This window comes from Oryx dammah, unplaced genomic scaffold, assembly GCF_014754425.2.
Source record: "Oryx dammah isolate SB20612 unplaced genomic scaffold, SCBI_Odam_1.1 HiC_scaffold_4, whole genome shotgun sequence".
In the NCBI taxonomy this organism is placed as follows: Eukaryota; Metazoa; Chordata; class Mammalia; order Artiodactyla; family Bovidae; genus Oryx; species Oryx dammah.
The window spans coordinates 39,157,670-39,181,653 of record NW_024070188.1 but is presented as its reverse complement, the minus strand read 5'-3'; positions in this window follow the sequence as shown (position 1 = coordinate 39,181,653).

Sequence of the window (23,984 nt, the reverse complement as noted above, 5' to 3'; positions counted from 1 at the left end):
AAAAAATGGCTGATTTTCACAAGTAAAAGCAATAGTAAATGGTAATTGACTGAAATTTCTTTTAGACATATGACGTAATCACGTTATAGCTTTGCTAAAGACTATTCGTTTCTGTTCATGGTGTTTTAGAAAGTCTAAGCTTCTTTAACAGAAAATAGTATTTTAAAAAAGTATCTAATCCTATCCTAGCATTGGTTGCTAGGAGAACATTTGATGCAAATTAATCTGTAAACATCTAGCAGCCAGCTTACCCTAGGAGAAGGGGAGGGGTCAGACTTAGAAGCTGGCCAGCAGGGAAACCACTGATGGGAAAATGACTGTCGAGGGTTTTTTATACACACCAGCAGCATCACACTGTGATATGAATTTTTTTCTCAATCATTTTTCTAGGCAAGGAGGAGAAAAGAAAGCAGGGAAAATTGAAAAGATAAATGGGGTCTTGCCAGTGAAGGTGAGCTTGATTTTTTTTTCTATTGAACTTTGCCCAGACAGCAATGATTAGATTAACTAAATGATTAATAACAAATGAAAATCAGTAAGAACAGAGTAGGATACATAGTCCTGCCTAGATATTTGTATTTAAATTTTACTCTCCGTATATCATGTATCCTATTTGAAAATAACATTTCTATAAATGAGGACAAAAGAGTTCGTGTATGAAAATGATCTTCCTTACCTAAAATTTCATCAGAAACAAAACCCAAGAATACTTTAGAGAGGATAAAGGATAGTTAACCATTTTAAAATGAAAATTATGCTTTAAAATATCAACAAAATGAGAAATAAATTTTTTTCTTAAATTTTAATGGAATTTAGGTGTGTCCCACAGAGAGATTTATGTCATTGATCAATATTCATATCCGTAGAAGCAAAATATCAGTTTTCAGTAAAGCTGAAGAAGTTTATACATCGGGAAATAGTTATCTTGGTTTACAGGAACGGAATTATTTCCTAATCTCTAGTCTTTTCACACACCTTTTTTTTTTTTTTTTTACTACTGAAGAAAACCAAAATCTGGAATTCAGTTTATAAAATGTTTACTTTGTAATGAATATGAGAACATAGGTGCTTTATGTTTAGAAATAATTATCTACAGGCCTATGTAGATACATACTATCCTATAAAATCTGCAAAGGAATTAAAATAGTGAAAAATATGTCTATTAGTTTTATGTAAATGTACCCAATTTTTCTTTTTTTTTTTTACTTTACAATATTGTATTGGTTTTGCCATACATCAGCATGAATCTGCCACAGGTGTACATATGTGTTCCCCATCCTGAACCCCTTCCCACCTCTCTCCCTATACCATCCCTCTGGGTCTTCCCAGTGCACCAGCCCCAAGCATCCTGTATCATGCATCGAACCTGGACTGGTGATTTGTTTCACAAATGATATTATACATGTTTCAATGTCATTCTCCCAAATTATCCCACCCTTGCCCTCTCCCACAGAGTCCAAAAGACTGTTCTATACATCTGTGTCTCTTTTGCTGTCTCGCATACAGGATTATCATTACCATCTTTCTAAATTCCATATATATGTGTTAATATACTGTGCTGCTGCTGCTGTTGCTGCTAAGTCACTTCAGTCGTGTCCGACTCTGTGCGACCCCAGAGATGGCAGCCCACCAGGCTCCCCCATCCCTGGGATTCTCCAGGCGAGAACACTGGAGCGGGTTGCCATTTCCTTCTCCAATGCAAGAAAGTGAAAAGTGAAAGTGAAGTCACTCAGTCGTGTCTGACCTTTCGCGATTCCATGGACTGCAGCCTACCAGGCTCCTCTGTCCATGGGATTTTCCAGGCAAGAGCACTGGAGTGGGGTGCCATTGCCTTCTCCGTTAATATACTGTATTGGTATTTTTCTTTCTGGCTTACTTCACTCTGTATAATAGGCTCCAGTTTCATCCACCTCATTAGAACGAATTCAAATGTATTCTTTTTAATGCCTGAGTAATACTCCATTGTGTATATGTACCACAGCTTTCTTAACCATTCATCTGCCATTGGACATCTAGGTTGCTTCCATGTCCTGGCTATTATAAACAGTGCTGTGATGAACATTGGGATATATGTGTCTCTTTCAATTTTGGTTTCCTCGGTGTGTATGCCCAGCAGTGGGATTGCTGGATCATATAGCGCTTCTATTTCCAGTTTTTTAAGGAATCTCCACACTGTTCTCTGTAGTGGCTGTACTAGTTTGCATTCCCACCAACAGTGAAAGAGGGTTCCCTTTTCTCCACAGCCTCTCCAGCATTTATTGCTTGTAGACTTTTGGATAGCAGCCATTCTGACTGGCATGAAATGGTACCTCATAGTGGTTTTGATTTGCATTTCTCTGATAATGAGTGATGTTGAGCATCTTTTCATGTGTTTGTTAGCCATCTGTAGGTCTTCTTTGGAGAAATGTCTGTTTAGGTCTTTGGCCCATTTTTTGATTGGGTTGTTTATTTTTCTGAAATTGAGTTGCAGGAGTTGCTTGTATATTTTTGAGATTAATTCTTTGTCAGTTGCTTCCTTTGCTATTATTTTTTCCCATTCTGAAGGCTGACTTTTCACCTTGCTTATAGTTTCCTTTGTTGTGCAGAAGCTTTTAATTAGGTCCCACTTGTTTATTTTTGCTTTTATTTCCAATATTCTTGGAGGTGGGTCATAGAAGATCCTGCTGTGATTTATGTTGGAGAGTGTTTTGCCTATGTTTTCCTCTAGGAGTTTTATAGTTTCTGGTCTTATTTTTAGATCTTTAATCCATTTTGAGTTTATTTTTGTGTATGGTGTTAGAAAGAGTTCTAGTTTCATTCTTTTACAAGTGGTTGACCAGTTTTCCCAGCATCACTTGTTAAAGAGATTGTCTTTTCTCCATTGTATATTCTTACCTCCTTTGTCAAAGATAAGGTGTCCATAGGTGTGTGGATTTATCTCTGAGCTTTCTATTTTGTTCCATTAATCTATATTTCTGTCTTTGTGCCAGTACCATTTGGCACAAGACACAAAACAGTGTCTTGATGACTGGCTTTGTAGTAGAGCCTGAAGTCAGACAAGTTGATTCCTCCAGTTCCATTCTTCTTTCTCAAGATTGCTTTGGCTATTCAAGGTTTTTTGTATTTCCATACAAACTGTGAAAATTATTTGTTCTAGTTCTGTGAAAAAAAAACGTTGGTAGTTTGATAGGGATTGCATTGAATCTATAGATTGCTTTGGATAGTATACTCATTTTCACTGTATTGATTCTTCTGATCCTTGAACACAGTATATTTCTGCATCTGTTAGTGTCCTCTTTGATTTCTTTCACCAGTGTTTTATAGTTTTCTATATATAGATCTTTTGTTTCTTTAGGTAGATATATTCCTAAGTATTTTAATCTTCTCATTGCAATGGTGAATGGAATTGTTTCCTTAATTTCTCTTTCTATTTTCTCATTATTAGTGTATAGGAATGCAAGGGATTTCTGTGTGTTGATTATATATATATATCCTGCAACTTTACTATATTCATTGATTAGCTCTAGTAATTTTCTGGTGGAGTCTTTAGGGTTTTCTATGTAGAGGATCATGTCATCTGCAAACAGTGAGAGTTTTACTTCTTTTCCAATTTGGATTCCTTTTATTTCCAAATATTTTTAAAAATAAGAGCAAATTTGGTATAGAGAGTTTATTACTTTACACAAAAAATAAATCTTAAAAAATTTTCTGTAATAAGGAAATTTATATTATTTCTCTTTTAATGATTTCCATATACCCATATTAAAATTATGCCATGTACTTCAATCATGATCCAAGATTAAAAGTCAGGAATTCTGCTAATATTTTCCCACACAAGTTCTAAAATGCTGACTAAAATTATTTTCTCTTCTGTACAAAATTATGATGTGTTCAATAAGTTTAACTTTCTGCTGCACTTTAAAACTATTTGGCAGTAGCATATATAGAATATTATCTTATTTCTTTTCTTTAATTCTTTTTATACAATACAGGATAAATAAACCTACCAATATACAAAGCACAAAAAGGTAAAATTGAATGGTTTCTAGGGGCTATGAACTGTGAAGTGAGAAATTAGGCCCTGACCTCAAAGGTATTGCCATCTGCTTTCAGTTAAAACAAATGTAACAAACAGAAAGTCAAGATGATTCACTTTTTGTGTGGATTGTGTTCTAGAGAAGCTTGGAAACAAGAGCGTTGGCAGCATCTATAGAAAGCAGGGTAGGCTCCACAGAAGGGGTGAACTTGAATGGAAACTGAAAAATGAGGGGGAGTTGGAGGCACCCAGAAAGCCTTAAAGTTACAATATGAATTGTAGTACAATTAAGTGTTGAGTAAGCAACCAATATCAACTTATTCAACTTAGCAAATAATGTTGAAAATGATATTTTTTGCAAATGCTATTGATATTGTTTGTTATAATCACATAGCATATTATCTCATAGAGCTGTTACACAAGAAAAATTAGCTATATATTTATAGTTTGTGATTAATAAAAGTATAATGTGTATGTTAAAATACAGTAATTTTACATGTAGGAAGGTCCAAGATTATGAAAGTACTATCTACATAGACACAAACAATTTGGAATAAAAGGTAATGTAATAAGGGATTTTTAATAATCCTTTATTAAATAGCTATTTATTTACTTGAATTTGTTTCAAAAGTAAACAATGTTATTACTATTGTTTCAAAATACTTGCATGAAAGATATAAAAAGTTGAAAAACTATAGCATCCAACAAAAATATCAAGTAAAAATATTAAGCTAAAATTCTTTAATCTCAACATATTAATGTCTTGAAAATATAATGAATCTACCTATACAGTGTACGTGAAACATTGATTTTACTTATTCTTTTTCTAAAGGGAAAGGTACATCAGTACATTACCTTAGTGCTCTAAATTCTCATATTTGATTATGTGAAAGAGGCCCATAATGAGTGGTTATAATTTGGTTCTAATAATAATTGCTTACATTAAAGTTGTCTGAGTGCTTGTAATGTCCAGGTAAATCTCATCTTTATTTTAATGCCAACTTCTGCATGCTGGTCTGCCTCACAAGCACTAATTCAGTTTTTCCAAACCTGGACTCCCCTGTGTTTATCCTTCCTTAGGTGCATCTCACAGTAGTCAGTGATATCACATTTTACCCAGTTGTTCAAGACAGCTCTTAGACATCACACTTGGGCATCATCTCTGAGAACCATTTGATCTCCCATTTCTATAACATAGATTCTGTATTATTTCCATAATTTTTCTGATTTCAAGCCTGTGATGGATAATTTTATGTGTCAATTTGACTGAGCCAAAAGATGTCCTGGACATTTGGTTAAACATTATTCTGGGTGTATCTGTGAGAGTGTTTCTGGATGGAATTAACATTGAATCAGTAACGTAAGTGGGCTTCCCTGGTGGTTCAGATGGTAAAGCATCTGCCCGTGATGCAGGAGACCTGGAGTTCGATCCCTGGGTTGGGAAGATCCCCTGGAGAAGGAAATGGCAACCCACTCCAGTATTCCTGCCTGGGAAATCCCATGGACAGAGGACCCTGGTAAGCTGCAGTTCATGGGATTGCAGAGTCGGATGTGACTGAGCGACTTCACGTAGTAAAGTGAGTAAAACAGATTTCCCTCTCTAATGTGGGTGGGCTTTATGCAATTATGGAAGCCTGAATACAACTAAAAGACTGTAAAAGACTGATCCTTCCAAGAGTAAGAAGGAATTCTTACCTTGCTGCTTTCTGACTAATTTTTATTTTTTTCCTGCTTTTGAATTCAAACTGAAACACAGGCTCTTCCTGGGTCTCAGGTCTATTGCCCTTTGAACTGGAACTACATCCAAGGTTCTCCTGAGTCTCTAGCTTGCCAACTGTAGATTACATCCTTAGTTCAGTTTCTCTGGAGAACTCTAACTAGTTCAAAGTCTCTGGCACTTTTCTTTTCTTGGATTTTGTAGTATTCTCTTAATTTTCTGTCCATTTTCTCACCCTTCCCATATATCTAGCATATACCCTCCACAATTATATTTCTCAAATGGAAATCTTTCTGGCCTTTTCCTTGGTTAAAATTCTCCTTGGCTCCTCACCCATTTCAAGATAAAACACAACTGCTTACATACCAAATAAAGAACCTCAACAATGTAGGCAAGTGATGTTTACCCCAGGTTTTTCCTTCCTTCCAGTAAAACTGAAAAGCTTCCAGTTTCCTGAGCTGAAATGCTGCATCTTTACATGTTCTCTCAGTCTACATATGGGCTTCCCTTGTGGCTCAGCTGGTAAAGAATCCGCTTGCAATGTGGGAGACCTGGGTTTGATCCCTGGGCTGGGAAGATTCTATGGAGGAGAATGGAAAGGCTACCTACTCCAGTATTCTGGCCTGGAGAATTCCATGGACTGTATAGTGTGAGGTAGTAACACATTCTAGTTTTGATTTGCATTTCTCTAATAATCAGCTGTGGAAAAGGAAATGGCAACCCACTCCAGTATTCTTGCCTAGAGAATCCCATGGACAAAGGAATCTGGTGGGCTGCTGTCTATGGGGTCGCACAGAGTCGGACACGACTGAAGTGACTTAGCAGCAGTCTACATATACTGTCACTTCTTTCACTTGCCTAGTGTCCTGTAGGTCCTATGCCTCCTTAACACTTGGTTCATGCATTTCTTTCTAGAAACCTCCTCTTAGTTCATTCTCCTCGCATCTAGTTGATTTCCTCTTTTATAGCATGAGGTTGTAATAGTTGATAATTCACATCAATATTTCAGATGAAATGATAAAGTCCTTGAGGTGAGGGATCTACACCCATGTACCCCCATGGCTGATTCATGTCTGTTCAGTTCGGTTCAGCCACTCAGTCTTGTCTGACTCTTTGCGATCCCATGGACTGCAGCACAACAGGTCTCCCTGTCCATCACCAACTCTTGGAGTTTACTCAAACTCATGTCCATTGACTCAGTGATGCTATCCAACCATCTCATCCTCTGTGGGCCCCCCTCTCCTCCTGCCATCAATATATGGCAAAAACCATCACCATATTGTAAAGTAATTAGCCTCCAATTAATTAATTTAAAAAAATCCTTTACTCAGTGCCCAACATAGAAAAGAGCACATAGTGGGTATTCATTAAAGTTCCACTGAATAAGTAAATGAACTAATCTCATCCATATCAATTAAATTTAATTTTTAACACACACTTTCATATTTAACATAGGTCATTTCAGAAATTTGTCTAATTCTGAATTCAGTTTTCTCTTATTTTTTATACTCTTAATTTACTATGCCACATCCACCCCACTCTGTGTGTGCAGAGGCTGACATTTAATTTCATTAATGGGCTCTCCAGCTGCCAGATGTAAGATTAGGGTCAACCAGTAGTAGGTACAAGCAAAAGGTTAGAGGACAAAAGTGGAGACAGATTGGGGTTTTAGTCCCATGGCATCCTCCCAAACATGGCATTAGGGGCATTCCCCTTCCAAAAATCTCTGTGACTCTCTTCCTAAGGTCTAGTACCTGCTTCCTCTCCTTTCCCTTGTGACCTAGGGTGGCCACGACTCCCCACAATTAGCCTGGGAGTACTATGTTTTCTATTTCTAGTTTCACTTAAGCTTATCTATTGCTTCCTTAAACTTTTCTCAATTATTCTGTTGGACAGCGCCTCCAACTTCCTGCCAGGAGTATGACTAACGCAATACAGAACATTCCCCTCCCCACTAATCTATTTTAAGAATCTAACATGATAGCACATTAACTCTACCAGTCAGATCATATGTTGGGCTCATCAAATACATGAAATGTTCCAGTAACTATACAGTAGGCCAGACCATACCATGATGCAGACTCTAGTACTATTGTTTTTAAAGGAAACTAAAAGAATCTGTAGTTTTAAAATGTGGAGAAGGCAATGGCAACCCACTCAAGTACTCTTGCCTGGAGAACCCCACGGACGGAGGAGCCTGGTAGGCTGCAGTCCATGGGGTCGCTAAGAGTCGGACACGACTGAGCAACTTGACTTCCCCTTTTCACTTTCATGCATTGGAGTAGGAAATGGCAACCCACTCCAGTGTTCTTGCCTGGAGAATCCCAGGGACAGAGGAGCCTGGTAGGCTGCTGTCTATGGGGTCGCACAGAGTTGGACACGACTGACGTGACTTAGCAGCAGCAGCAGCAGCAGCAACAGCAGCAGCAGCAGCAGCTTTAAAATGCTTTTCAGTTTAAAAGCTAGTTTCAAATACATTATCTCATTCTATCATCTCATATAAACATCTTCCTGGCAAACAATGGAAATACTCCAATATTCAGTTTTGAAAGGTTTATTTCAATTTTATTTAAACTTTAAAACAAAATTTAAACTAAAATTATAGTCTTGTTAAAAATAATTATTTTCATCAGTAAAATAGGAATAGGACTTACCCCAACTCAGTAGTCATGTCTCATTGACTCATGCCTCATTTGTGTCTAGATGATTTCCTCCTATTAGGGAGTTGGGGCCAAAATAACTCAAGACTACCAGGACATTTTGCCACACCACTGGGTGTGCCCCGCTCATATTCTTTTCCCCAATAAACGTAATTAGTTCAGTTAAGTTGCTCAGTAATGTCCAACTTTTTGTGACCCCCATGGACTGTAGCACACTAGGCTTCCTTGTCTATTAACAACTCCCAAGGTTGCTCAAACTCATGAGTTGGTGATGCCATCCAACCATCTCGTCCTGTGTCATCCCCTTAGTGTTCTCTTGAGTGCTGCAGAAAATGTGTATAAGCCTATCATCCAAAATATATTTCCAAATGTGTTTGGTAGACTGCATCATGGTTCCTGCCACCTGGGAAAGCTCTAGAGCTCTTCACTGTCCTCCCCAGAAGGAAAGCACTACATGCTGCCCTTATTCCTCCAGAACTGTTATCCTTCTCCACGTCTAACTCCCAGTAAATCACTAAGCACTAAGTGTATTCTGCTTGTGATGTAGTTGGTGATGCAATACCCCTTTTCCCATTTTGATCAGAATTATAAATATGATGTGTAAAGACTTAGACAAAGAGGATGGATATGCTTTCGTGGTCAAACACATTTGATAAGGAAAAACTTTGTTTCTGGAAAATTCATGCAAACAAACTGGGGCAATCTTCAAGGCTCTTAGATTCCAGAGGTCAAATGATCTTCTTCATTTCAGGTAAAAGGACTGGTTAGGTTTCCCACAAGAGCTACTATTCTGGAAAGCTACTTTGAAAAGGTTTAAAATTCCAGATGATTCTTGTAGAAGCAACTGAGATTTCTAAGAGCTTCTTCAGCTTTATATTATTTATGTAGAGTGTACTTGAAAAATACCCCTGAATAGAGCCTTTATTTTTTTTAAACATAATGCCTGTATACATCTGGTATGATATCCAAAAGATACTCTTTTTAAGTATACCATTTAAATTTGATTAAAATACACAAAGAGATTGGTCTCCAGACAGTATCAATGTACACAGCACTTTTGAAGCATGCCTAGTGTTGTACCCATATTAAACTAGTAAAACAGAGACAGCAGAACACAAAGGAAATTTAATGCATAAGCTCTCCCCATTGTTAACTTCAAGTCTATCAATAGATTGAGACTCTGTAGTGTCCTAAAAGGACCCAGATGTAAAGTCCAGTATAATGACTGAATTTTAACCCAGGCTCTGTTAATTTCACAATGAAAAATTGCAGGATGCATTAGATAACTATATGCACCCAGGAAATTTTCTGTACAAATGTGAACATTTAAGTTCTCATTTCAATTTAAACAATGAATCAATCAGATAGTTAAACTGTATTACAATTAAATCTATACATTGGTATCCAACCCAAACTGGAAGTGTCTCATGGGAAAAATTGAGCCATGGAGGCAGAACCCCATGGGTATTTCAGGTCAGTAACAGTCAAAGGAGATATTCATGTATTTACTGACACCACCTCCAACCTCAGTGGTATCAGCACATCCTGGGTGACTTTTTATTTTAGCATCAGTGGAAGTTTGTAATGGAGGTAATCAAATCCTAGCTGAGGCCAGAGATCCTCATGAGATGGGTGGGAGATCCAATAAGTAAGACAAAGTAAGTCAAGGTGTATTACTCTATTTTCCAAGGCATTTGATAAGGTTATAATGGAAGCCACCAGGGAAGCTCCTGGAGATGGATGAATCACAAGCTGGAATTAAGATTGCTGGGAGAAATATCAACAAGCTCATATATGCAGATGATAGCACTCTAATGGCAGAGAGTAAAGAGGAACTCAAGAGCCTCTTGATATAAGTGAAAAAGGAGAGTGAAAAATCTGACTTAAAACAGCATTCAAGAAACTAAGATCATGTAATCTGGTCCCATCACTTCATGGCAAACAGGTTTGGTTCAGTTCATTTCAGTGGCTCAGTCATGTCTTTCTCTTTGTGACCCCATGAACTGCAGCATGCCAGGCTTCCCCGTCCATCACCAAATCCCAAAGTTTACTCAGACTCATGTCCATTGAGTTGGCGATGCCATCCAACCACCTCATCCTCTGTCGTCCCCTTCTCCTCTCACCTTCAATCTTTCCCAACATCAAGGTCTTTTCAAATGAGTCAGCTCTTTGCATCAGGTGGCCCCAAGTATTGGAGTTTCAGCTTCAACATCCATCCTTCCAATGAACATTCAAGACTGGTTTCCTTTAGGATGGACTAGTTTGATCTCCTTTCAGTCCAAGGGACTCTCAAGAGTCTTCTCCAACACCACAGTTCAGAAGCATCAATTCTTCGGTGCTCAGCTTTCTTTATAGTCCAACTCTCACATCCATACATGACTACTGGAAAAACGATAACCTTGACTAGATGGACCTTTGTTGGCAAAGTAATGTCTCTGTTTTTAATATGCTGTCTAGATTGGTCATAACTTTTCTTCCAAGGAATAAACATCTTTTTATTTCATGGCTGCAGTCACCATCTGCAGTGATTTTGGAGCCCCCAAAAATAAAGTATGCCACTGTTTCCATTGTTTCTCCATCTATTTACCATGAAGTGATGGGACCAGATGCTGTGATCCTTGTTTTCTGAATGTTGAGCTTTAAGCCAACTTTTTCACTCTTCTCTTTCACTTTTATCAAGAGGCTCTTTAGTTCTTCTTTGCTTTTGCCGTAAGGGGGGCAAATAGATGGGATAAAGTAGAAACAGGGGCAAATTTTTTTTTTACTGGGCTCAAAATCACTGCAGACAGTGACCGCAGTGAAATTAAAAGATTCTTGCTCCTTGAAAGAAAAATTATGACAAACCTAGACAGTGTATTAAAAAAGTGGAGGCATCACCTTGCTGACAAAGGTTCATATAGTCAAAGCTATGGTTTTTCCAGTAGTCATGTAAAGATGTGAGAGTTGGACCATACAGAAGACTGAGTGCCAAAGAATTGATTCTTTGGAAATGTGGTGCTAGAGAAGACTCTTGAGAGTCCTTAGACAGCAAGGAGATCAAACTAGTTAATCCTAAAGGAAATCAACCATAATTATTCATTGGAAGGAGTGATGCTGAAGCTGAAGCTCCAGTCCTTTGGCTACCTAATGCAAGGAGCCAACTCAATGAAAAGACCATGATGCTGAGAAAGAGTGAAGACAGGAGGAGAAGGGGGTGACAGAAGATGAGATAGTTGGACAGTATCACTGACTCAATGGACTTGAGTGAGCAAACTCTGGGAAATAGTGAAGGACAGGGAAGCTTGGCATGCTGCAGTCCACAGGGTTGCAAAGAGTCAGACATGACTTAGTGACAGAACAACAACAGGATGGAAGCATTAAAACCACCAATATAGGAATAAAAGCAAGGCAGAACAAACAGAAAAGAATAACATCCTATAAGTTATGAAGTTTAAATGCAGTACTAGCTATGAAAGGAGGAAGGGCATCAATCATATTTTAAATTTCTAAAACAATGCCAAGTGTACTTTGAAGTCTCATTCAAGATAAGCTGACTATCATCTGGGAAAGAAGGAATTTCCCATGCACTGCCATTACTCTAACATTTTTAGCAGAATATCTTATCAGAACTTTAGTGATTGGTAATTTCAGAGAAAGATGTTGGTAAGAGTAGGTACAGTGCTAACCAACAACTGGATGGGGAAACCAAGGATATGAAACACAGAATTTAAGGATCTCAATTAAATTGGCAGAAACATAAATGTGAGTCTGCAAGCAGTGGAAGGTGTGTGTCCCCAGGGGATTCTCAGCAGGTTGAAGCAGGACTTCAGCACAGGGTGTCTTCTGTGTGGACAGGCAGGCTTAGGCAACTCGGCAGAATGCTTAACAAAGGGACTGGAGTTAGGAAAGGTGACAGCCAGGTGCCTGCCTTCAGGTTGATATGGCTAGTGATGCATAGAAGGTGAGGATTTGGCTAAAGTCCTTGTGAAGGGGTATTATTTTAAAAGGTGGCAAATAGGCAACTTGATCCAGTTGCCTTCCTTCTCTAAATGACCAAATATAAGTGACTTTTGGAATTGAGTCCTAGTTAGCCATGATTAGAAATCTTTAGTCATTGAATCTGAAGATTTGTCTCAAGAAAACAAATGCTGATGCTTATATAAAATACTTCTACTTCAAAAGGAAATGTTAAATAATAGTATTTAGACATCACCTGAAGGTGGCGAGGGAAATGTCCATTTCCACATCAAATCCTGCACAGTCCTACATGTTAGCATCTACTCCTTATTACACTAGCTTTCCACTGGTAAATGCCCCTTTTATGTGATCTATTCACTTTCACCAGTTGGTGGATTGTATCTCTAATCCTCACTGCAGGTTGCTTTTAACAAACTTATTCACTGCCTTCCACTGCATGGCCCATCAATCACCCAGTCCAGCATGGGGTTATAGTCTATAACTCTTCTTCATAAATGGTCTTTTGCAGAAAAGAGCCCCCAAATTTCCCTCCCAATGTGAAATTAGGGAATAGGGTGTAATAATATTGCTATAGCAACATAAAATGTGTCCCAGATTCTCTTACAGGATCCAGTCCAGAGTAGATGATCAGTTTATTGAATGGAGGAATCATGTCTAGCAGAGTATGTGCTAGATAGACTCTTTGATTCTTTTCTTAGAGTAAAACTCACTCTTAAGATATTTTAAGACCTCCTTGATTAAACTAGGAGCACGGAGCACATGTGGCTCACTACTCAGGGAAACTTCCTTCTAGTCCAAGTGTCTTACGAACTTTCCTTAGGAGAGGGTACATTGCTTTATCCAACCGCTTGTTTTCCTTTTAAAAAACAATGGGAGATTATACTAAATAAGGAACAAAACTCTTTTGGCTATGAGATAATGACTCTTTCCCAAAGCTTACAAAGGAAAGTATTTTAATGTATTTACTTTTCAAAATTATGTTTTAACATAATTCTGTTTTAACATCATGTAACCAACAATTCAACATTCAGAAAACTAAGATTATGGCATCTGGTCCCATCACTTCATGGGAAATAGATAGGGAAACAGTGGAAACAGTGGCAGACTTTATTTCTGGGGGCTCCAAAATCACTGCTGATGGTGATTGCAGCCATGAAATTAAAAGACGCTTACTCCTTGGAAGGAAAGTTATGACCAACCTAGATAGCATATTGAAAAGCAGAGACATTACTTTGCCAACAAAGGTCCATCTAGTCAAGGCTATGGTTTTTCCAGTGGTCATGTATGGATGTGAGAGTTAAACTGTGAAGAAAGCTGAGCGCCGAAGAATTGATGCTTTTGAACTGTGGTGTTGGAGAAGATTCTTGAGAGTCTCTTGGACTGTAAGGAGATCCAACCAGTCCATTCTAAAGGAGATCAGTTCTGGGTGCTCATCGGAAGGACTGTTGTTAAAACTGAAACTCCAGTACTTTGGCCACCTCATGAGAAGAGTTGACTCATTGGAAAAAACCCTGATGCTGGGAGGGATTAGGGGCAGGAGGAGAAGGGGATGACAGAGGATGAGATGGCTGAATGGCATCACCAACTTGATGGACATGAGTTTGAGTGAACTCTGTGAGTTGGTGATGGACAGGGAGGCCTGGCATGCTGTGATTCATGTGGTCACAAAGAATTGGACATGACTGAGCGACTGAACTGAACTGAACCAACAATTCACCATCATGTAACCAATAGTTCATAAATAATATAGATGAAAGGTTGCAAACTTTTTTTTTTAAATAAAGAGCCAGAGAGTAAACTTGTGGGCTGTTGCGAGATATATAGCTTTTTTGTCAAGTACTGAGTTCTGCCTTTGTAACCTGAAAACAGCAATAGCTAATATGAAAGAAAAAAAATGTTGTTGTTGGGTTCCAATAAATTAATATTTACAGAAACAGACTGTGGGCCAGTTTGACCCATGAGTCATTCTTGGCCAAACCCTACTCTAGAAGATAACACAGAAATATGGCCTGAATTGAATTCACTATTCTTCACCTGGCAAATTCCAGCCAGGAATAATAACCCCTTTCTAGGAGGGATTGGGGGCAGGAGGAGAAGGGGACGACAGAGGATGAGATGGCTGGATGGCATCAGTGAGTGAACTCCGGGAGTTGGTGATGGACAGGGAGGCCTGGCGTGCTGCGATTCATGGGGTCGCAAAGAGTAGGACACGACTGAGCGACTGAACTGAACTGAACTGAGGATATACTGCTCAGATTAGGATATAAATGAAATTAAGTATTAGTGATACTGTTTTCTTGCATTTCAATCAGGCAACTTCCATAAGAAGAAGAAAAAATTTAGTAATTTATTTTTGTTTTCATGCATTAACTTCTTTTTAAATTTCATATAAGAAAAAGGCATTCATAGTATAAAATAGTGTTTCTAATTAGGGAGATCAGTCAGTATGTAGCAGTCACAGTGAGATATACAAAACTAGCTAGATGTTTTTTATTTAGTAGTTATACCCATTAAGTAGATCAGTGATGTGGGACAGCTGTAGCCTTTGACAGATCCTTCTCCTGTAGAAGAAATGAGGGTTTCTAAACTATACATTACACAGAGTCACATTATATAAAGTTATTGCTACACCAGGTGACACAGAAGCAACTGATATTACATGACCTGATGCAAATTCAGATGGAAAATTTGGAGCATACAAATGGATTAAACACCCTTGAAAATCAGGTAGAGTACAATTCCAAAGGATTTCAGGTCATTCAGAAATGCTATTACCTCCCAGCCAAGAAATGTAGACTGTTTTGTTAGTGATCACACTGAAGCATGAAATTGAGGAGGAAGACTATTAATGGGTCCGTTGAGGGAAGAAATCAGAAATATTATTTTAAGGTGGAATGTTGTGACAAATATGTGGCAAAATGTAAAATTACCTCTCAGAAAAATTTGCGTTTATTTTCAGTTACTATTTACAGTATTGAAAATGTATTATTACTGGAAAATCTTACTTGAAAACTTCTTAGCCTAAAAAATCTCACAAAGCTTTTCAGAATAGGTCTACCATTGTCCATACATGCTACCAAATTCTTCTCAGAGAGCAATTTACATGCCCAGTAAAATATACTTTTTTTTTTCTAAAATAGCATTTCATGGTGTTTTAAAGGCAGATTTTTATTTTTCTAGATGTTGCCAAACTACTTATGAACATACAATGGAGGAATGAGTCAACAAATTGGTTTAAGCTGGAGTATTTTATAACACTACTTATGCAGTAAATATTTACTATCCAGCAGACTCTACTGATTAAAAAGGTAATCTTGATTGTAATAGATGGTTGCCCATCAGAAGAATTAAGCCCCTTTAAAAAGTATTTGTGTACATAATGTCAGATTATTTCATTGAAACCACTCTCTTTAATTTCCCCTCAGAAAAGTATTGCTCGATTATTCTTATCCCTTCAGATTTTTCTAAGAGATCATTATTTGACATTTCAAATTGAATATAAGGCAAATAGAGCTAATAATAATTGAAGAATTATTATTGGATATATCATATATAGCCATATGTCATATGAATTGGAATTGCTTTTAATAAAAGGTGTTTTCTGTGGGAAATTAGAAACATCTAAAATTTTTAATGTAATGCATAGCCAACGTATGGTTAAAAAAATTCAGTAGAAAGATATAAAATCTTTGCTATGCAAACTTAAATATTCTGATGATGCTGTGTACATGCATGTTCAGGCACTTCAGTTGTGTCCAACTCTTTGTGACCCTATGGGCTGTAGTCTGCCGCACTCCTCTGACCTTGAGATTTCCAGGCAAGAATACTGGACTGTGTTGCTATGACTGCCTCCAGGGGAGATGATGTTGTAACAAGATAATTTTGGTTGGATGCTTCATGTATCATATCTGTAGCCCTTACCAATCCTTCATATCATCACTAGTAGGCAACAGCTACTTTGTACTTTGAGGTTGTGGTGCTTACATTGTTCATCTCTTTATTCCTCCCTGGGTTGCTCAGCTGGTAAAGAATCCACCTGTAAGGTGGGAGACCTGGGTTCTATCCCTGGGTTGGGAAGATCCCCTGGGATGGGAAGATCCCTGGGTTGGGAAGATCCCCTGGAATGGGCATGGCAACCCATTCCAGTGTTCTTGCCTAGAGAATCCTCATGGACAGAGGAGCCTGGCAGGTTACAATCCATGGGGTCGCAAAGAGTCAGACACTACTGGGGGACTAAGCACACAGCACACACTTTGCTTACTCACCTAAACACTACAGTTCCTCCACCAGTCTCTTTTCCAGTATTAGGAGTATACAATAAATATATTTTAGAATGAATGAATGAAGTAAAAAAGACAAATCTACATATAACATTCTCTACAAGAAATGATGCCATAGTTTTTATAGCGACTGTTTATAGATCTTTAACTATCAAATTCACTCACTTGCTAAGTAATACTACACCAAAATAACATAATCAGAGAGCCAATTTAATGTAAAATTCTGCATGAAAATTATCATGGATATCTCAATTAATAATCCTTAATATAATTAAAATGATTAATTTTCATATTTGTGTATGTCTCAGTTTATTTGGTATATTATTTTTAAAAATCTCTGTATTCTAAATCTTAAATACATTTCTTTCAAAAGCACATAATGTACTTATGAAATGCTACAAATCAGAAATGCATTTTACTTGAAATGAGTATCTATTATTCAAAATAATAGTTGAAATATATAAAGCTCTTATATTTCAAAATATTAACCTTTCACTGAATTGATTAAAAGCATATAATATGACTTTGAAGTATTTTGAAAACCTGACTACTGAAAATCAATCAAATTATTTTTGTTGTTTGGTAATGTAAAACAGTTGCTCCATTTTTCAAAGACTGTGATTATCCTGTGTACCCTGCCAATGAATAGATTTAGTAGAAACCATAAGCTGTAGAGAAGAATCATTAATAAGAAAGAATCAAAAACAAAGGAAACTAAGTGGGTTAATTACAGTAAATATGATTTAAGCATCTGTTTAGGCTATCAAGGGAAAACAAAAGGGAATTTGAGAGATATTAAAATCCAAACCCAAATTAAGAAAACTAAAATAAGGATAGAATTCTATTCAGAGCATGATGAACGTTTATTAAATATTATTTTTATTTATTTATACTTAGACTGGGAAATGGATAGTAAGCAGTAGTTAGGCTTTCTTTCTTTTTTTTAACTAGTATAAAAACCTTACCTGGGCTTCCCTCGTGGCTCAGTGGTATGGTAAAAAATCCACCTGCCAATACAGAGGACTTGAGTTCCATCCATGGGTCAGGAAGATCCCCTGGAGAAGGAAAGGCAACCCATTCCAGTATTGTTGCCTGGGAAATCACATTGAGAGAGGAACCAGCTAGCTACAGTCCATAGGGTAACAAAAGTATGCTGCTGCTGCTGCTAAGTTGCTTCAGTTGTGTCTGGCTCTGTGCAACCCCATAGACAGCATAAGATATGACTTATTGACTAAAGAACAGTAAAGTATTAACACCTTGCCTAAATCCTCTTTCTATGGCAGCTGTCATTCAGAATCTAAGACAGAATCAAGCCATACAGATATGACCACAGGACCAAGGTATACACGTTTAAAAACAGTTAAAAGGGTAATCAGGACACAAAATGAAGTATTTTCAGTATGATAACTGTACATTTTTAAGTGACATATTGCATAATACATTATTTTTTTTTTTACTTTTTTTGCTAAGCTTTAAATATTATTGATAGTGGTAGTAACTATGAGCAATTGCACAGAGTTGGACACAAGTGATGTAACTTAGCATGCATGCATTATATCCTTTAAAATTTCTGCCTTTGATTTGATCTTTCCTTTGTGGTCAGCTATCTAACTGGTTCTTTTAAGTATTCCATGGATATGTGAATATTTCCTGGACATTCCTTTAATTTGTTTAATCAGTTTATTTATTATATGATATAATTATTCTAGGTCCTTACTTAATGTTAGCTAAATCTGTCTGATTTCAAAAGATAGTCTTACTAATATGCATTCTTGATTATGTTCTGCTTCCTTTTGAATTCTTTAGTGGCCTTTTTTGCCAACAGAATAAAATCTAAATTTCTCTGTATGACAGAAAAAGCCTTGCATCTCTCTTATTTTTCCAAACCTCCACTATGCCTCCATACCTAACATACTGTCAGCTGATCCATACTAGAAAATCTTGTGGTTTCCAAACTTGGCATGCTTCTTCACACTTTCATAACTTTCTATGCTTTCTCTTGACCTTTAAGTTCTTTTCCTATCACATTTGGCTCAATTAGAGTCACTATTCAAAACTCATTTTAGTAAAATCTAAGGTTCCCCTCCAATATATTTCATGACTGTGCTGTTCAATACAGTAGCCACTAGACACATGTGGCAATATAAATTAAAATTAGTTAAATTATGTAAAATTTGAAAATTTATTTCCTCATTAGTTCAGTCACATTTCAAGTGCTCGGTATCCACGAGTAACAACTTAATACCATATGGACAACATGAGTAGGGAGTGCTCAGTTGGTCCAGTGGTTAGAATGCTATACTTCCAACTGCAGGGACATGGGTTCAATCTCTGGTCAGGGAAGAAAAATCCTGCAAGCTTCACAGCACAGCATCTATCACCCACAAAAAACTTACAACAAAAAGTTGATATAGATTTAAAATATTTCCATTATCACTGAAAGTCCTATGGGAGAGCATTGGCTTAAAATCTTAATTGTCAAATCATATTTTATATATATGTACATATACATATATATATATAAATATTTTTATATCTGTTTCTTAATCTGGAGATTCCTAAAAGCAAATAACCTAAACAATTTGTCTCTAGGCCACATACTCAGTTCAGTTCAGTCGCTCAGTCATGTCCGACTCTTTGCGACCCCATGAATTGCAGCACGCCAGACCTCCCTGTCCATCACCAACTCCCAGAGTTCACTCAAACTCATGTCCATCAAGTTGGTGATGCCATCCAGCCATCTCATCCTTTGTTGTCCTCTTCTCCTCCTGCCCCCAATCCCTCCCAGCATCAAAGTCTTTTCCAATGAGTCAACTCTTCACATGAGGTGGCCAAAGTATTGCAGTTTCAGACTCTCAAGAGTCTTCTCCAACACCACAGTTCAAAAGCATCAATTCTTTGGCACTCAGCTTTCTTCACAATCCAACTCTCACATCCATACATGACCACTGGAAAAACCATAGCCTTGACTAGACAGACCTTTGTTGGCAAAGTAATGTCTCTGCTTTTGCATATGCTCTCTAGGTTGGTCATAACTTTCCTTCCAAGGAGAAAGCATCTTTTAATTTCATGGCTGTAATCACCATCTTCAGTGATTTTGGAGCCCCCCAAAAATAAAGTCTGACACTGTTTCCATTGTTTCTCCATCTATTTGCCATGAAGTGATGGGACCAGATGCCATGATCTTCGTTTTCTGAATGTTGAGCTTTAAGCCAACTTTTTCACTCTCCTCTTTCACTTTCATCAAGAGGCTCTTTAGTTCCTCTTCACTTTCTGCCATAAGGGTGGTATCATCTGAATATCTGAGGTTATTGATATTTCTCCAGGCAATCTTGATTCCAGCTTGTGCTTCTTTCAGCCCAGCATTTCTCATGATGTACTCTGCGTATAAGTTAAATAAGCAGGGTGGCAATAGACAGCCTTGACGTACTCCTTTTCCTATTTGGAACCAGTCTGTTGTTCCATGTCCAGTTCTAACTGTTGCTTCCTGACCTGTATACAGGTTTCTCAAGAGGCAGGTCAGGTGGTTTGGTATTCCCATCTCTTTCAGAATTTTCCACAGTTTATTGTGATCCACACAGTCAAAGGCTTTGTCATAGTCAATAAAGCAGAAATAGATGTTTTTCTGGAATTCTCTTGCTTTTTCCATGATCCAGCGGATGTTGGTAATTTGATCTCTGGTTCCTCTACCTTTTCTAAAACCAGCTTGAACATCAGGGAGTTCATGGTTCACCTATTACTGAAGCCTGGCTTGGAGAATTTTGAGCATTACTTTACTAGCATGTGAGATGAGTGCAATTGTGTGGTAGGTTGAGCATTCTTTGGCATTGCCTTTCTTTGGGATTGGAATGAAAACTGACCTTTTCCAATCCTGTGGCCACTGCTGAGTTTTCCAAATTTGCTGGCTTATTGAGTGCAACACTTTCACAGCATCATCTTCAGGATTTGAAATAGCTCTGCTGGAATTACATCACCTCCACTAGCTTTGTTCGTAGTGATGCTTTCTAAGGCCCACTTGACTTCACATTCCAAGATGTCTGGCTCTAGGTGAGTGATCACACCATCGTGATTATCTGGGTTGTGAAGATCCTTTTTGTACAGTACTTCTGTGTATTCTTGTCACCTCTTCTTAATATCTTCTGCTTCTGTTAGGTCCATACCATTTCTGTCCTTTATCGAGCCCATCTTTGCATGAAATATTCCCTTGGTATCTCTAATTTTCTTGAAGAGATCTCTAGTCTTTCCCATTCTGTTGTTTTCCTCTCTTTCTTTACATTGATCGCTGAGGAAGGCTTTCTTATCTCTCCTTGCTATTCTTTGGAACTCTACATTCAGATGCTTATATCTTTCCTTTTCTCCTTTGCTTTTTGCTTCTCTTTCACAGCTATTTGTAAGGCCTCCACAGACAGCCATTTTGCTTTTTTGCATTTCTTTTTCCTGGGGATGGTCTTGATCCCTGTCTCCTGTACAATGTCACGAACCTCCGTCCATCGTTCATCAGGCACTCTGCCTATCAGATCTAGTTCCTTATTTGTTTCTCACTTCCACTGTATAATCATAAGAGATTTGATTTAGGGCATACCTGAATGGCCGCATACTAGGAATGCAGTAGTTTTTCATACTTCACATGCCAACATTCATGAAAATTTAAAAGAGGAAACCACATTGATCTATAACCAGAGAGATAAGTGAAATTATTAAGGCACAGAAAACATTCATAGAATAATGAATTTTGAGTCATGGGAGTAAAATCTTCTCAGCCTTAAACACAGTTTCAATCTGAAGAATGAAGAACTAAACTTTCCCATCCCAGATACTACAAAGAGTATGTGGATCTTGTCATAGTAGTTGCTCAGTTGCTCAGTTGTGTCTGACTCTTTGCAACCCCACGGACTGTAGTCTGCCAGTCTCCTCTGCCCATGGAATTCTCTAGGCAAGAATTCTGGAGTGAGTAGCCATTTCTTTCACCAGGGGAATCTTCCCAACTCAGGGATTGAACCTGGGTCTCCTGCATTGCAGGCAAATTCTTTACACTCTGAGCCACCAGGGAAGTGGGGTTATTTTGTAGAAAACATGGATAGAGAGTACCTCTCAGGTTTTCAGCATTTTTTGTTATTGTTGAAGTAAGTAGAAATTAGATAGTGAAATAACATTGTTGATTATTTCCATCCTGTGAGACTGAACAATATGAGACATTTTAAAAAATGACTGAGAACTTCCAACATTTAATATATATCCATGAGAAGGAATTGACCATTGTGGACATAGACAGTCCCATAAGGGCAATAGGTACAGATAGAAGAACCAGAGTGGAAAGATAGTAATTATTATTCTTACTGATTTCTCATTTTTGGAACTATAGATAAGAATTAATATTCTGCAATTTTCATTCTTTTGGGAAATATTGAAGACTATTGCTTCCAATTCAAAACCAATCCATTACTCAGAAATCATTTTTTCAGTAAGGTTTGTCCTGGCTCACATTATGTAAAAGTTCAAGTTCCACAATCCATATCTCTTGACCTCTTTTTTATATCACTGTTTAACATTCTAAATATTTTGTGTGATTACCTTGTTTGTTTGCATCCCACAATCAATTTAAGCTTCATTATTGAAGGTATTTTTGTCAGTTTTGTTCACTGTGGTATCACTAGCTTCCAAATGTATCTAGCATGTGGTAAATACTTAGTAAATAGTTGTTAAAGTTTGAATGTTCAAAACAAAACTCATTATTTCCTTCCTCTGTTGTTGTTCAGTTGTTAAGTCATGTCCTACTCTTTTAGACCCCATGGACTGCAGGATACCAAGCTTCCCTGTCCTTTACTATCTCCCAGAGTTTGCTCAAACTCATGTCCATTGAGTCGGTCATCTCATCCTCTGTCACCCCATTCTCCTCCTGCCCTCAATCTTTTCCAGTGTCAGGGTCTTTTCTAATGAGTTGTCTCTTCTCATCAGAGGACCAAAGGACTGAAGCTTCAGTTTTAGTATCAGTCCTTCCAATGAATATTCAGGGTTGATTTCCTTTAGGATGGACTGTTTTGATCTCCTTGATGTCCAAGGGACTCTCGAAAATTTTTTCCAGCACCACAATTCAAAAGTATCAATTCTTCAGCATTCAGCCTTCTTTGTGGTCCAAATTTCACATCTGTACATGACTACTGAAAAAGCCATAGCTTTGACTCTGCAGACCTTTTTCAGCAAAATGATGTCTTTGCTTTTTAATATGCTGTCTAGTCTTGTCATAGCTTTTATTCCAAGCAGCAAATGTATTTTAATTTCATGGCTGCCGTCACTATCCGCAGTGATTTTGGAGCTCAAGAAAATAAAATCTGTCACTGTTTCCACTATTCCTTCCTCTACATGTGCTGTCTCAAGTTGTGGTACTATAGATAGTCTATAGAGTTACTTAGAAATGCTTTTTCTTAACTCTTTATGTTCAATTAATTACCAAGTTTGACCCATTTTCCCTTGTAAGTTCTTTGCTTCTTAATAACTACTTCCGTTCTCCCTTGTATTACCAAAGAGAGCATGCTAACTGGTCTGTCTTAACATGCCTTTCTTCAAACAGCACCATCCATACTGCCATAAACATGAACTTTATGCCATGCAACACTATTGGTGTCATTTTTTTTCTCAGAACTTTTCAGAGACATATCAAAGACTTTTAATATCTTTAAAGGATAAAGGCCAAACTCCCTATCTTTATGCACAGGCCCTACCTCTTTTTCCATCCTCATCTCCCTCTACTCATTTGCAAATGCCTTAATTGAGCCACTTGTTTTACCCCTGGCCTTTCTAGTGCAACAACCTGGCCTTGATAGCCCTCCCACATTTCACAGGGCTAACCACAGACACTAAGTATGGATTAATCAAACATTCTCTAAGAACATTTTTATAATGTAGTTACCAGTTCACATGCTGATCTTCTCTTATAGAACATAAGTTCCTGGAGATGAGAGAGTACATCTTACCTTTTAATTTATAACTAACATGGTGCTGGTATAGGCTAGGTGCCCAGAATGGTTGAAAAAAGCATTAAATAATTGAATATCTTCTTAAGGGACTGGGAATGTATGATCACAGGCAGATGCCTTTGTATTACAAAACTCTTCAGGAAAATGATTAATCTAAGAATTAGAAAAATAATTTCAATTGCTGTGTTTAAATAACACATAAAAAAGTCTGAGCACAAATGTTTTAAAATAGTTTTTAGTGAGTTTTAGGTCTAGCAGTTTCAGCTTCACTAAGTATTTAAGTTCATGGTCTTTCTAAAAAACTCTTTCTTTAACCAATACTTTAACCTCTTTGGCTTAAAGAAGAGCAAGATGTTCCTGTGGTGAATATTTTCAAATTTG